At 44.9% G+C, this 14,158-nt stretch overlaps 1 pseudogene; it reads left to right on the plus strand.

The window, feature by feature from the left end:
* Positions 1–9,542: 9,542 nt before the first annotated feature.
* On the plus strand, positions 9,543–9,761 carry LOC142046170 (U4 spliceosomal RNA; annotated as a pseudogene).
* Positions 9,762–14,158: the final 4,397 nt, after the last annotated feature.

Genomic DNA, 14,158 nt, shown 5'->3' on the forward strand with positions numbered 1-14,158 from the left:
TGCAGAGGACCACAAACTTTAAAGGACTTGCAGTGCCATAGGATAGTTAGAGGGATTCTTAAGTCTCTTAACCATTAAAAGTTGTGGGGAATGGGATGGCCTTAAAAGACTCAGTAGTGGGTTTGCTGTACTGATCCAGGTGAAGTACTGCTCCTCCAGGGGACATCAGGTGTCCAGAGGTGTCTCCCTTACACAAGTCAAGGAATCTTTAGGGTGACAGAGAACTCCCCCCCACCCAAGCCCTTTTTCTCCAGTCCAGTACTATTGGTTAAAAGAGAAACTGTCTGGAATTAGCATAATCAACAAGATTTACCATATCAGTAGCTTGAGCATGTAAACCTTTTAAAGGGAGTCTTCAGAAAATAAACAAGAAACTACCAGTTAGTTTCCAAGTTAAGGTGAAACTGCCCTCATGGCAATACCTTGAATATATTTAGAATTCAGACTCTTACCAATCCACAAAACAGTTTAATGTTACTAAGACTAACAAGTGTACATACTTTACTGTTAGTCACAGAGCAGTTGTGCCAACTCTTGCCTTTTCACTGTTATTGCACAGAAGAAAACTACTTGGCTTCTGCTCTGTTTTTCAGGAATTTGTGGACATCCCCACTCCTCATCATAGGATTGGACCCTGAAAGTGTTGAGGTTATTCGTTATGTCTCAGGATTGGGCTTTATGACTGGTGCTAACTGATGATCCACATGTCATTAGAAACAAAGCCAGTGTCTCCACAATGAAAACATGAAGCTAATTCTAAATCAGCCCTACGAGGTGAATATTTTATTCTCCATCCATCTCCTATCTCCTATCACCATACCACCAAGTTGTACAATTACAGTAGATAAAATGTAATCCATAGGCTGTGGATCTAAACTAGAAAAGGATCTTCACCCCAAAACAGCACAGTTTACAAGCAGATGGGGAGGTGGGAGATGAGTGTGGGCAAGGGACAGATATCAAGATAGCCTGACACTGTAACTCAGTTCTGTTTTCTTAGTTATAGCCCTTGCTTTGTTTCATTTTTACTTCATAGATGAATTGCAGCTCCATCTAAAAAAACTCACAAGGTTCTTATACCAATTTTTAGTCTTAACTACTTAATGCACTGTCAGCTTCAATCTGGGTAACATAAGAATGACCATACTGGGTCAGACCAAAGGTCCATCTAGCCCAGTATCCTGTCTTCTGACAGGGGCCAATGCCAGGTGCCCAGAGGGAATGAACAGAACAGGTAATCATCAAGTGATCCATTTCCTGTCACCCATCCCCAGCTTCTGGCAAACAGAGGCTAGAGACATCATCCTTTCCTATCCTGGCTAGTAGCCATGATGGACCAAACCTCCATGAATTTATCTAGTTCTTTTTTGAACTCTGGGCCTTCACAACATCCTCTGGCAAAGAGGTCCACAGGTTGACTGTGTGTTGTGTGAAGAAATACTTCCTTTTGTTTGTTTTAAACTTGCTGCCTATTAATTTCATTAGGTGACCTCTAGTTCTTGTGTTATGAGGAGTAAATAACACTTCCTTATTTACTTTCTCCACATCAGTCATGGTTTTCTAGACCTCAACCATATTCCCTCTTAATCGTCTCTTTTCCACTAAGGGGGGATCTGATAGAGGTCTATAAAATCATGATTGGTGTGGAGAAAGTAAATAAGGAAGTGTTATTTACTCCTTCTCATAACACACAACACTCCTTCTCATAACAATTTAATGTCTAGGAATTTAATGATGACTTTATATTAAATACACAACATATTAGGTATATAGTAATGATATTTGTATACAGACATAAAAAATATCAGTAGTGAGGTGTAACTATCTGACTAACGCTGAAGTACGTTAAAACATCTTGCCCACATAAGCAGTCTTCAACATGAGTATCGTCAGTTTTACTTTAGAACTATAGAGTATTCAGACTACAATGCTGCCGCAGCTATCACCATTTCAGCCTGCCGTAGGTCAAGCACGTATGACAGGGTACAAGATAATATTCAGGGATCTACATATCAGTTTGGGGCTGTACTCTACATTCAAGTTATACATAGGAACAGGAAGTAGCTTTAAGCCTCCTTAAGTTTCATTTTACCTTAATAGCCATATATAAATATTTAAACCCATTTTCTAATTTCATGTGTTATTGCAAATCAGTTCTAATTGAAAAGCTGTTTTAAGCAGCTCTAGAGTTTTATCTGATTAATTATTAACATCTTCCCTGGTTCCCTGTACTTTAACCAAATCAAAAGCGTTGACACTTTGTTGTCAGGGATGTTAACTATGCCCTTATAGGCGAGCAGCAGCCCAGTTTTCCTGTCTTTGAATGAGTGGCAGAGACAAGTTGAGCTTCAGCATCACAAGAATTTTGTGTTGGTCAAACACTTTAACCCAGTGGTGGGCAACGTGCGGCCCGCAATCAGATTCTTGCTGCTCCTATTGGCCAAGAACCATGAACCGTGGCCACTGGGTGCTGTGGGGGGCCATGCGTGCAGACAGTCAACATCAGCAAAATGTCTCACAGTCCGCAATCAGATTACCCTGATGGGCCGCATGTGGCCCGTGGGCCACAGGTTGCCCACTACTGCTTTAACCAATATAATTGTAATACCTAGATTCATATATTATTAAGATCAGAAGGGACCATTATCATCATGTAGCCTGACCTTTTGCATAACACAGCCCATAAAACCTCGCCCAATATTTCCCACATCAAGCCTTCACCTTCACTAAAACCTCTCTTTTAAAAAGATGTCAAAATCTTGACTGAATATGTTTGATAAATTGTTCAAATGTTTAAATACCTTCACCATTAAAGTGTACCTTTACTTCTACTCTGAGTTTTTCTAGTTTCACCTTTCAGCCATTTGCTCTCATTATGTCTTTTTCTGCTAGATTAAAGAGCAGTTTGCTCTCAGAAATTTCTTCTCCATCCAGATACTTATTGACTGATTAAGTCACTTCTTAATCTTCTCTTGGATCAACTAAATAGATTAAGCTTATTTCGTCTCTCTCTCTCTCTCAAGCAGGTTCAAACCATTCTTGTAACCTTTTCAGAACCCTTTCCAGTGTTTCAACATCCTTTTTCAAGTATGGACACCAGGTCTGGACACAAAATTCATGCATTTTTCCCATTAATGCCTCCTACTTCTATTTTGATATTCCCATTTATATGTCTGAGGATCATGTTCAACCCTCGCAGCTACAGCACTGCACAGGGAGTTCATGCTGAATTTGTTGTCTCAGTGATCCCTAAATCCTTTTCTGTGTTGTTGCTTTCCAGGATACCATCCATTGTGTAAATGTGACCTACATTCTGTTTTCCTAGATATATAACCTTGTGTTTGCTGTGCTCAAAATGTACCTTGTTCAAGTCAATCCATTTTATATCCAGATTGGTCTGTATAACTGACTTGTCCTCATCATTATTTACTACTCCAATAATTTGTGTCTTATCTGCAAGATTTACCAATAATTTTATACTGTTCTCCTGATCATAAACAAAGATATTCAGTGGCATTGTAATGAATACATATTCCAGTAGGACCCAACTAAAAACAACCGTAGCAGACTATTCTCCACCAAAAATTATGTTTTCACATTCTCTGCATTAGCAGTTTTTTAACCTATTCAATATGAGCTGTTTCTCATTTTCTATGGTGCTCATGTTTATCAGAATGCCATGTGGGACTAACTGATATGCCTTTCAGGAGACCCAGTATATTTATGTGGCAATTAGAGTATCTATCATCACGCGCAATCTCTAAACAATTATCTATTTGACAAGACCTATTTTTCATAAAGCCATGTTGACTGGCAATTATGTAACCATCTTAATCCTTCACCGATTATACCCCATATCAGCCTGTCCATGATTTTGCCCCAGACTGATGTCTAATTAACCATTCTACAATTTCCCAGGTCATCCTGTCAATTCTTTTTAAGAACACATGAGCTTTTTCCCTGTCCTTTGGAACTCTTCCTATTATCCCAAGATTTCCTAAAAGTCAACAATCATGGTTCAGTGAGCTCCTCAGCCACTTCTTTGATATCTTTGTTTCAATTTATCCCATCCTGCCAAGTTAAAAACCTAGTTTTAATAGTTGCTGTTAAACTTCCTCCCTTGTCACTGATGTAATAGAAAGTATTTCATTATCACTCTAAGGGTACGTCTACACTGCACGATTATTTCGAAGTAGTTTAAACCGATATTACAAAACCAATGTTATAAAATCGGTTTTGCGCGTCCACAATGCGATCACAAAATCAATTGCTTGCGTCCATGGTCCAAGGCTACCATCGATTTAAGGAGCGGTGCACTGTGGGTAGCTGTTCCTCAGCTATCCCATACGTTCCACTTCCGGTTGAGAGCACAGTGCCTGATGGGCAGAAAACATTGCCCCGGGTGGTGCTGGTACAGCCTCACCCTCCCTTTGTGAAGGCAGCAGACAACCTTTGGCGCTTTTTCGCGGAGTGCATTGAGCAAACGCCATGCACAGCAATCATGGACCCTGAGATCACAAAAGGTATTCTGACCGTTGTCAACACTCGCCGTACTCTCGTGCTGACTATACTGACAATGAACTGCAAAGGCAGAAAGGAGAGGAGGAGGCAGCTATTGGCTGCGCGGCGAGACAGCCGATGACGAGATGGAGTTTTCAGAATTCCTGCCATAACCGCGGTCCCAGCGTTTTGGAGCTACTGCTATTAACGGGGCATCTTCTAACCCATTGAAACGCCGAATTTGGGCTACGGAACAGCACAGACGGTGGGACCGCATTGTTTTGATGTGTGGGACGATTCGGCTAGTGTGGCGAAACTTCGCATGCGTAAGAGCACTTTCTTAGAATTTGTGACATGCTTTCCCCTGCCCGAAACCCGTAATACAAACATGAAGCAGCCCTCACAGTGAGAAGTGAGTGGCATAGCCCTCCTGGAAGCTTGCAACGCCAGACAGCTACCGTCAAACGGGAATCAATTTGGAAGTGGGAATCACTGTGGGGACTGCAGTGATGCAAGTAGCCAAGCAATCAGGTTAGCGCTGCTACGAAAGGTTGTGACCCTCTGGGAACGCTGCAGGTGGATAGTGGAGGCTTTGCCTCACTGGGTCCACACTGTGGTGGGCACATAGATGAACCCATACCCTTGCCCCAAACACCAGGGCACCCAGTACGTGACGCACCACATATATCGCTGCAAGCACTGGACCCACAAGGGACGTTCACCCACATCCAACGTAGGCGACCTCGGCCAGAAGGGTTTTCATGACGCTCGCATCTTCAGAGCACTAGTCTGTTTAAAAACGGCTACAGCAAGGGAATTCACTTCCCAGACCAGAAAATATACCGTAGGGAATGTTCAAATGCCTATAGTTATGCCTGGGGATCCCAGCCTACCACCTTGATGCCCATGGCTGCATGAACATAACACTGGCAGCCTGGACAGGTGGTCAGGAAGCTGTTCAACTACATGGCTGAGCAAGTGCCGATGGTGGTAAAGAATGTGCATTTGGCCGTTTAAACGGGTCGCTGCGATCATTACTTACTCGCTCAACGACCTCAGCCACCAATGTCCGCGCTGCCTATTGCGCTTGCTGTGTCTCCACAACTTGTGGAGCTAAAGGGGAGACATTATGGCTGGTGGGAGGCTGCGGCAAATACCCCCTTGGCCGCTGAGTACGAGCAGCCAGAGACCAGGGCAATTAGAAGAGCACACTATAATAGGAGGCGCTGCGCATCCGAGAAGCTTTGAAAACGAGTTTCAGCACGCCCATGGGGTACGGTATGAACTCTATTTGCTTCCCCTTGATGAACCCTCCGACTTGAATGGACTTATCAGTGTAAAGCAACCCACCCTCCCCTTTTCATTACAGTTGGCGAAGGAATAAATTCTGTATCGTTTAAAAATTCCTTATTATTCATTAAAAGTAATTATGCATCTGTTAAAAATCATGAGTTTTTCCTTATAGATTTCCCTGTAAGGCACCACCCTCCCCCTTTCGATGTATCTTTATTACAAAGGACACAAATTATAAAAAAGACAGAGAAATTAGGAAGTGTCCCTGGGCTTCGTGTCTTGGAAAGGAGGGGGAAGGGAAACGGCTATTAAGCACTTTGTAGCGTAATTACAACAGGCCTTTTCTGAACCCTGCAGGGGTGTGGAGGAGTAGGCGGGTGCAGAAAGCCTTCCCCCACGCGTTCCTACACTCTGGGTGAGGGAGATTCATGGGGAGTGGCTTGCAGGGAGTATACAGGGGCTGCAGCGGCAACTCTGCTACTTGGGCTGCCTCTTTCCTGAAAGATTGCAACATTGCGTTGGAGGATTTCAGTTTGAGAACGCAGGAGATCACAGCGTTTACTCTCTCCAACACTGGTCTTCCTGCCTATACTCTCAGATAATCGTTCAACTGGCATCTTTTCCATGCTACTTTGCTACCACAATCCTTTCCAATCATTCTGGTTTATCCCTTCTCATTGCGTGTTACTTCAATAAATTTTCTGTGAACATTTCATTTTTCTCGCGCTTCTCTTCTCCGCCGTAATCAACAGCACACTGCACACACCATCTGTGATGGCTAAGGGACTTTCAGAAGACAATGTGCAGCTGCATGGGGAAGGCAAACCAGGTTGATAAGGTATGTGGAAAGATACCTTTTACAGAGCCAAGATAGTACTGCTGATCTTCACATAGAACACTATTCCCACCTTACAGAGCAACATGTGAATCTCTATACAAGGTCGCATTTTTGTCTCGTTTAAATATTCAGCTGTCTGTGTGACTGGTGTGGCCCACCCCCCCAAAACCACACCAGACGCAGGTAGCGGCCAACCCGTACGTTCACGCGGCGATGGTAAGTGAGCTTTTAAAATTTTTGCACTTCTCCGCCGCTTCATATAACAAGTGATCTATATGATGCCTTGCTCCTTGTTAAGAGGAACCGCAAAGCCCAAACCCCCCCTACTTCACATTCCACCAACAGCGCAATGCTTCCATCACTATACGATCGCGTGCTAGTGATCACCCTAACAATCACCCTCGAGCCGCGTTGCTGGTAAGCAGGAGAATCCTGCTTGCAGGACGCTTGATGAAAAACTCGTCGCTATCCCTCTCCCATCCCCCGCTCTGGGCCAGTAAGGCAAAATCGCCAATGTCTTGCCCCCTTAATTTTTACCCATTCCTGATGTTTCTACAAGGTAACAATGGATGATAATCTTCTCCCTGGACCAATTAGCACCGCAGGAGGCAGTCGTTGTCTCGCAATGCTTCAGTGGCAATGCCTTTCAATCGCCTGCATACCAAATTCTTGCAAATGGGCATGGCGTGAAAAAGTTACCGTATCTATGGGGGACCGTGGAGAAGGCTTCTGGCCAGAAATGTTCTCACTAATAGCATAAGGGTTTTTCAGTTCCTCCCACGATCGATTCATGGAGATTAATTTGGAGGATTTTCGCTCATCCCACAGAGCCATGTTACGAAATTTTTCCATGTAACTAGTAATGGTGCTGCGGAACTGCAGCACAAAAGCCCTGGTGTCATTGCGATCTAAAAAAACCATCTTGTTTTAATCCGTGTTGGTACAGAATGGAAGGACACTTCCGAGAGGTCGCTTCCATGACTTCAACTGTCTGGGCTTCTCGCGCTTGGGAGCGAGGGACTGTAATTCTTGGGTCCTCAAAAAAGATCCTGGCTGTTGGGGTTTACGGACTGCTGTGTGCTATCACCACGGTCATCTTCATCCTCAAATTCGTCTCCATCTTCCCCCTCGGCTACATCCTCAGAAACACTTGATATTTCAATCCCAAAGTCTGAATCCACGGACAGGGGTGGGGCACTGGTAGCGCTGAACCCCCAAAATTGCATGTAGTTCAGCATAGAAGCGGCATGTTTTCGGCTCAGAGCCTGACCTTCCGTTTGCTTCTCTGGCTTTCTGGTAACCCTGTCTAAGTTCCTTCACTTTCACTCGGCACTGAAGGGAGTCTCTGCTGTGCCCTTTATCAGCCATAGACTTTGAAATTCTTTCAAAAACTTTTTCATTTCGTCTTTTGGAACGCAGTGCTGTGAGCACTGAGTCCTCACCCCAGATAGCGATCAGATCCAGACCTCCTGTGTGGTCCAAGCTGGCGCTCTTCTTCGATTATCAGGAGACTGCATTGTGACGAGTGCAAATGAGCTCTGTGTGGTCACCTGTGTGTGTGCTGACCCTCACGGTGGACAATCAGGAAATGGAATTCAAAAGTTCGCGGGGATTCAGGCTTTTTCCTGTTTACCTGGCCAGTGCATCACACAGTTTAGTGTCCGATGCTATCATGAGTGCCCCTGTGACAATGGTTCTGAAACCCAAATTGGGAGTGGCTCACTTGGGGCAGAGTCAATCGCTCCCTTCTGGTTTCTAAAAATTGAGTATGTCCTGCCTGGACTGTCATAGCCACGACTGCCTGCCTCCAAGTGCCCCCCCCCGGTTTATGTCACGAATAAGTCTATGTTCTTATTCTTGTATTCCTCATGACTGCATGACAGAAATGGGGGGTGGGCCCTGCCACGGTAGCTGCAGAGGGTTGGGAGAGAGGTGAAGCAATGGTTGCGGTTCTTGCCGGGGGAACCCCTGTTAATACAGCCACGGAGTAGCTGCGCTCTTCTAATACACTTGACTCTTCCTTCAGAGGAGTAGCCGTGTTAGTCTGGATCTGTAAAAGCAGCAGAGAATCCTGTGGCACCTTTAATAGACTAACAGATGTCTGTTAGTCTATAAGGTGCCACAGGATTCTCTGCTGCTTTGACTTCTCTTGTAGTCAGGACTGACTCTATTTTTAGACAGCATAAGGGAGGGATTGACTCAGTGGCCAGTGAGTCAATCCCAAGTTTGCTTTTGCGTTGCGCCCCCGGCTGATTTTAGCCAGGGGCACTCATGATAGCAGCGGACAGTTCAGAGAAGGAGAGATAACCGTCATGTCATGCCAGTTTTCTCTGGCAGTAGACGGTACAGAATGACTGGTAACCATCTCTGCTATCATTGCAAAAGCAATTGAATGCTGGTGTGTAGCGCGCTCGAGTGTCGCCTCTGTCTCCACGGCATCTAGTACACAAATGGTGACGGGAAAAACAAAAAAGCGACGGTCTCTAGTGCTGCCGTGCTATGTGTTTCTGCAAGGGCAATCCAGGAGAAAAATGTGCGAAAGGACTGTCTGCTGATGTTTTCCCGGAGCAAGGAATGACTGACGACATTTACCCAGAACCCCCGTGACCATTAACATTAGCATCAGGGGCCGGGGGATCATGGAGGACGGAACAGGGGTGCTGAGGACTCCCGCTATCCACAGTCCTCAGCAGTCTCGTAAAACTATTTGCATTCTTGGCTTAGCGCCCAGTGTCTGTAGCTTACAACACGGTGTCTTTTATGGTTCACGGAACAGCTATTCAGTTTTCTTTCCCCTACCCCAGCACGAGAAATGAAGTTAAATAAAGCAATCCTTGAGTACTTACAATGTCACCCTCTTTGTACTGAATGCTACTGATAGAGGCGAATCTGCAGCACTGAAGAGCATTAGAGCTTTGCACAGTGGCAGTATCATAACCAATGAAGTTAATCTGAGGTGTGATATTGCTACTTGAAAATCTGCTCCTCTCCCCTTCCTGGTGGTAGATGGTACAGTACTACTGTAGACAGCAGAAACTGTTACCATCTGTCTCCCTCTTTTTGTTACACTCACCAGTAAATGGGACAGACATGGATAATAACCCTGTGTAAATTTTTGAAAGGAAAATGGGGATTAACTCACTTGGGACTGAGTCAATCCTGCCCTTTACGGTTAATAAAAATAGAGTCAGTCCAGACAAGAATAGGATACAGTGTATTAAAATCAGTGTAGCACAGCGCAGCTGCTCCGTGTCAGTATTCACAGAGGGAGCCGCTGCAAGTAACGCAACTTGCTTCCCACCTACCTGGGCTACCACAGCAGTGCCCCCCACCCATTGTTGGCATGATGTTATGAAGAATGCATGAATAAGAATCACAGAGTAGTTACTGAGATCAAATGAGGGGGGGAGCCACCATGGGCTATGACAGTCCATGCAGTTCAGAATCTTTTCTTTACGCAAGAGAGGAAGGGGTCTGATGAAGCTCAGCCCCAGGTGATAAGATGAAGACAGTTACCAGGCGTTCTGTACCATCCACTGTCAGAAAAAGGGAGTCATTCCCATTTTCACCCCGGAGCCCCCGGCCACACTCAGCCAGGAGCACTCACTGGGCGGCCGTCTACCCCTGGGAGGGGCAGAGGAGCGGATACTGCTCTTCACCGCAGCAGCATCGCGTCTGCCAGCAGCATTCAGTACACAGAGGGTGACATTTACAGTACTCAAGGAATTATTTATTTCACTTTTTTTTACCGTGCTGGAGGGGGAAAAAACTGACGAGCTGTTCCGTGAAACCACGCAAGACACCGTGTATTACGCTGCAGACATTGGGCGCGCAGCCAAAAATGCAAATAGTTTTCAGAGACCGCTGTGGAGACTGGTAGCTGTAGTCCTCATTACCCCCTCCCTCCCTCCATGACCATCCGTTTGAGTGTCTGGCTTCCCGTTACTGTTGTCACGCACCGCTGTGTATCCTGTAGTTTTTTTCAAACGCTTTGGCATTTCCTGTTCTTTAACGGAGCTCTGATAAAACAGATTTTGTCTCACCATACAGCGATGACATCTGCTATCTCCCGTAAGGTTCAATGCAGGAGCTACTTTTGCATTTGAACTGCATCGCCACCCGTGGTGATCAGAGCTGGACACGTGAAAGCAGGAAATGTCACTGTAAAGCTCTCGGGGATTCCCTGTTTACCGGCACTCCGCATCCGAGTTCGGATTGCGGACCAGAGCGGTCAGTGGTGCACTGTCCTGCCTAGAATAATAGGCAAGTGTAACAGAGATCCAGTGTATCAGAGAGCACAGGTGCTCCGTGTCAGTATTCACAGGGTTGCCCCTGCAAGAAAGCGCACCCGTTGCTTTCCTCCTCCCTCAACTTCTGGGCTACCGTGTCAGTGCCCTCCCCGTTTGTGTCAGAAGTATTAAGAATACCAGAATAAGAAACGGAGACTTGTTAGTGAGAGAAATGATGTCGGGGGGGAGGCACTTGGAGGCAGCCTCCCGGGCTATGACAGTCCAGGCAGAATAGACTCTATTTTTTAGACACCATAAGGGAGAATTGACTCATTGCCAAGCGAGTCATCCAAATGTGATTGCAAAATTTCAGCCCCAAGTTTCAATGATTAAGCTTTATTAGCCTTCTGTCCTATACTGCTATGTAGCAATGTTGCCCTCGATGTTGAGAAATGGGCGGTTCTCCTGGATGGTCGGCAGTCCTGCAGAACCATCTACCACCAGAGAGGAGGAGATGGACAGGAGCGGTACTGCTTTCAGTGCTGTAGCATCCCGTCTACCAGCGAGCATTCAGTACACATAGGGTGACATAGAAAGTAGTCAAGGAATGATTTCTTACCCTTTTTTTTCACGTTGTGGGGGGGGAAAGAAACTGAGGAGCTGTTCCCTGAACCACCGCCAGACACTGTGTTTGACCCTACAGACATTGGGAGCTCTGCCAATAATGCAAATAATTTTCAGAGACTGCTGTGGACTGTGGGATAGCTGGAGTCCTCAGTACCCCCTCCCTCCCTTCATGAGCGTCCATTTGAGTCTCTGGCTCCCGTTACGCTTGTCACGCAGCGCTGTGTATCCTGCAGTTTTTTATTCAAACGCTTTGGCATTTCGTGTTCTGTAACGGAGCTGGATACAACAGATTTGTCTCCCCATACAGCGATCAGACTAGTATCTCCGTACGGTCCATGCTGGAGCTCTTTTGGATTTGAGACTGCATCGCCAGCCGTGCTGATCAGAGCTCCACGCTGGACAAGTAGGAAATGTAATCAAAAGTTCGCGGGGCTTTTCCTGTTTTACCTGCCCGCTGCATCCGAGTTCAGATTGCTGTCCAGAGCGGTCAGTGCAGCACTTCTGGGATGCCGCCCGGAGGCCAATAACGTCGATTTCCGTCCACACGAACCCTAATCCAAGTTATCACTATCGAATTTAGCGCTACTCCTCTCGTTTGGGAGGAGTTCCGAAATCGATTTAAGAAGGCCGCTTAACTCGATATTAATGACGACGTCGTGTGAACGGATACAGCGTTAAATCGGTATATCGGCCATTAAACCGATTTAAAGTCGCAGTGTAGACCTGGCCTAAGACATCATTCTGCTCATAATTGATTTGTCCACACCTTTCATCTAAAAACCCCAAAGCATGCCAACTGGTTAATAAACAAGGGCTCTTGTGTATTTTACAGAGCAGCCTGGTGGGTGGGGGGATGTTGAAGAGGTAAGGCACCATCATGGTAATTCCTGGTGGCTTTGCAAATGAGACAGGCATAGAGCATACAGGAGTGGTGCCCACTGCTACACTGGTAGGGAAACAATGTATGCTGCTTTTCACACACCAGCCCTGACGACCCATGTGGAATGAGTGGGGCACAGTCCCACCGTCACTCAGCAGTCTTCCTTGCTTTCCAAGTCCTACCACTGGGATTAGACATGCCCAGTTCTTGCACTCAGTGCACAAGGATAAGATTGTGCCTGGCCCAAAGTCAGGTGGTACAAGGGTAGATTGGGGAACTAAATCTCATGGGACCTCTGACTTCCTATGTTTGTGTACCTGCATGAGACTAGTCACAAAGCATGTAGACCTCTGTAGAAAGGAATCACTTCACCCATTACTGAATGGAATCCATAGACTGGTTACCTCTGCAGTGAAAACTAACATGCATTTCACAGTACCTAGCAATGTTATACACTAGCTCAGGGCATGGCATACAGAACACTCCATTTTTTGGGGAATATAAGGTTAATTTATTAGTCACTATGTAATTACGCAGTTGGAATTGTTCCAGGACAATTATCTGCTTCTCACATTCAAAAAGGTTTGCATTTTATCAGGTAACTTAGAAGTTTGTATGTTTACTACTTCTATTTGCTGTTATGTGAAATCTAACACTGTGGGCATTAGTAGAGATATCCATACCTTCTGATATACCTTGGGCATAAGTCACAGTGCAAAGCTTAGAGAAATTGAGCATGCCTGACAGCTTATTGAAGAACAGGGAACCAGAGACCAGGTCAGTTAAGTGATCAGGATCATGAAAGATAGCAAGACAGGGAGAACAGGGAAAGTGGAAAAACATAAATTGAACATCTCCAGTGCTGAAAGGTAAAAGGGATCAGACACACTTGATGTCGGAGCTGCCACAAAGCTGAGGCAGACCAGAAGTGAGGCCAAGGAGAAAGCAACATTGTCAAAGTCCAAAAGTATGCGCTGCTGCCCCAAGGCACCACATCTGCTTTGCAGTGATGTAGAACTAGTGACTTGTTTTTTTTTTACATTGAGGAAAAAGATACCTTTGAAGTTTGTGCAGATCCTGCAAATCAACAGCCAACATATGGAAAGAGGCTGACACTTTTGGATTTTATGGAAAACACTATTGCTGCACACTATCCATTTAGCACAGGTTACCCTCTGGAATAAAAAAAGTGATTTCTTAAGGAAATTAAGTCTTTCCAAAAGACGTTGGGAATTCTCTTTAAAAGCTATGGAAGAATCCAACATGAGATTACATCCTATTGATTTTAAATACCGTATGAATTAAAAAAAACAACTTTGAACTTTTAACATATAAAGCGTCACCTCTAGTCAGAAGCTAGGTTTGTTTGCTATTTAGCCAAGACAAAAATCAAACATCTATAAAGTTTAAATTGTTCTACTGTCTACTTCAGTATAAAAAAAACCTAATAAAAATATCCCAAACCATACATTAGAAATAGTGTCATCACTCAGTAGCACTGAGAGATCCCTGAAGAGATGAGGGTTACATTGTACTAGACACTATGCCAACACATAGCAGAAAGCATCTGATGTTGATAAATTGTATAGTGAATTGTTCGACAACATTTTGGTTCATTATGAAATATATTCAAGGGACCAAATGACCAATGTCAGTCAGGTTTATTCCTATAACCCAATAATAGTACAGGAAAAAGCTTCTATACAATACCAGTCTCTGGGAAGTCATCTCATGCAGCGTTGTTACAGTCACCTTATACAGAAAGTATACTTCCAAAATTACACCACTAAA

Source organism: Chelonoidis abingdonii, chromosome 1 (genome assembly GCF_003597395.2).
Source record: "Chelonoidis abingdonii isolate Lonesome George chromosome 1, CheloAbing_2.0, whole genome shotgun sequence".
In the NCBI taxonomy this organism is placed as follows: domain Eukaryota; kingdom Metazoa; phylum Chordata; order Testudines; family Testudinidae; genus Chelonoidis; species Chelonoidis abingdonii.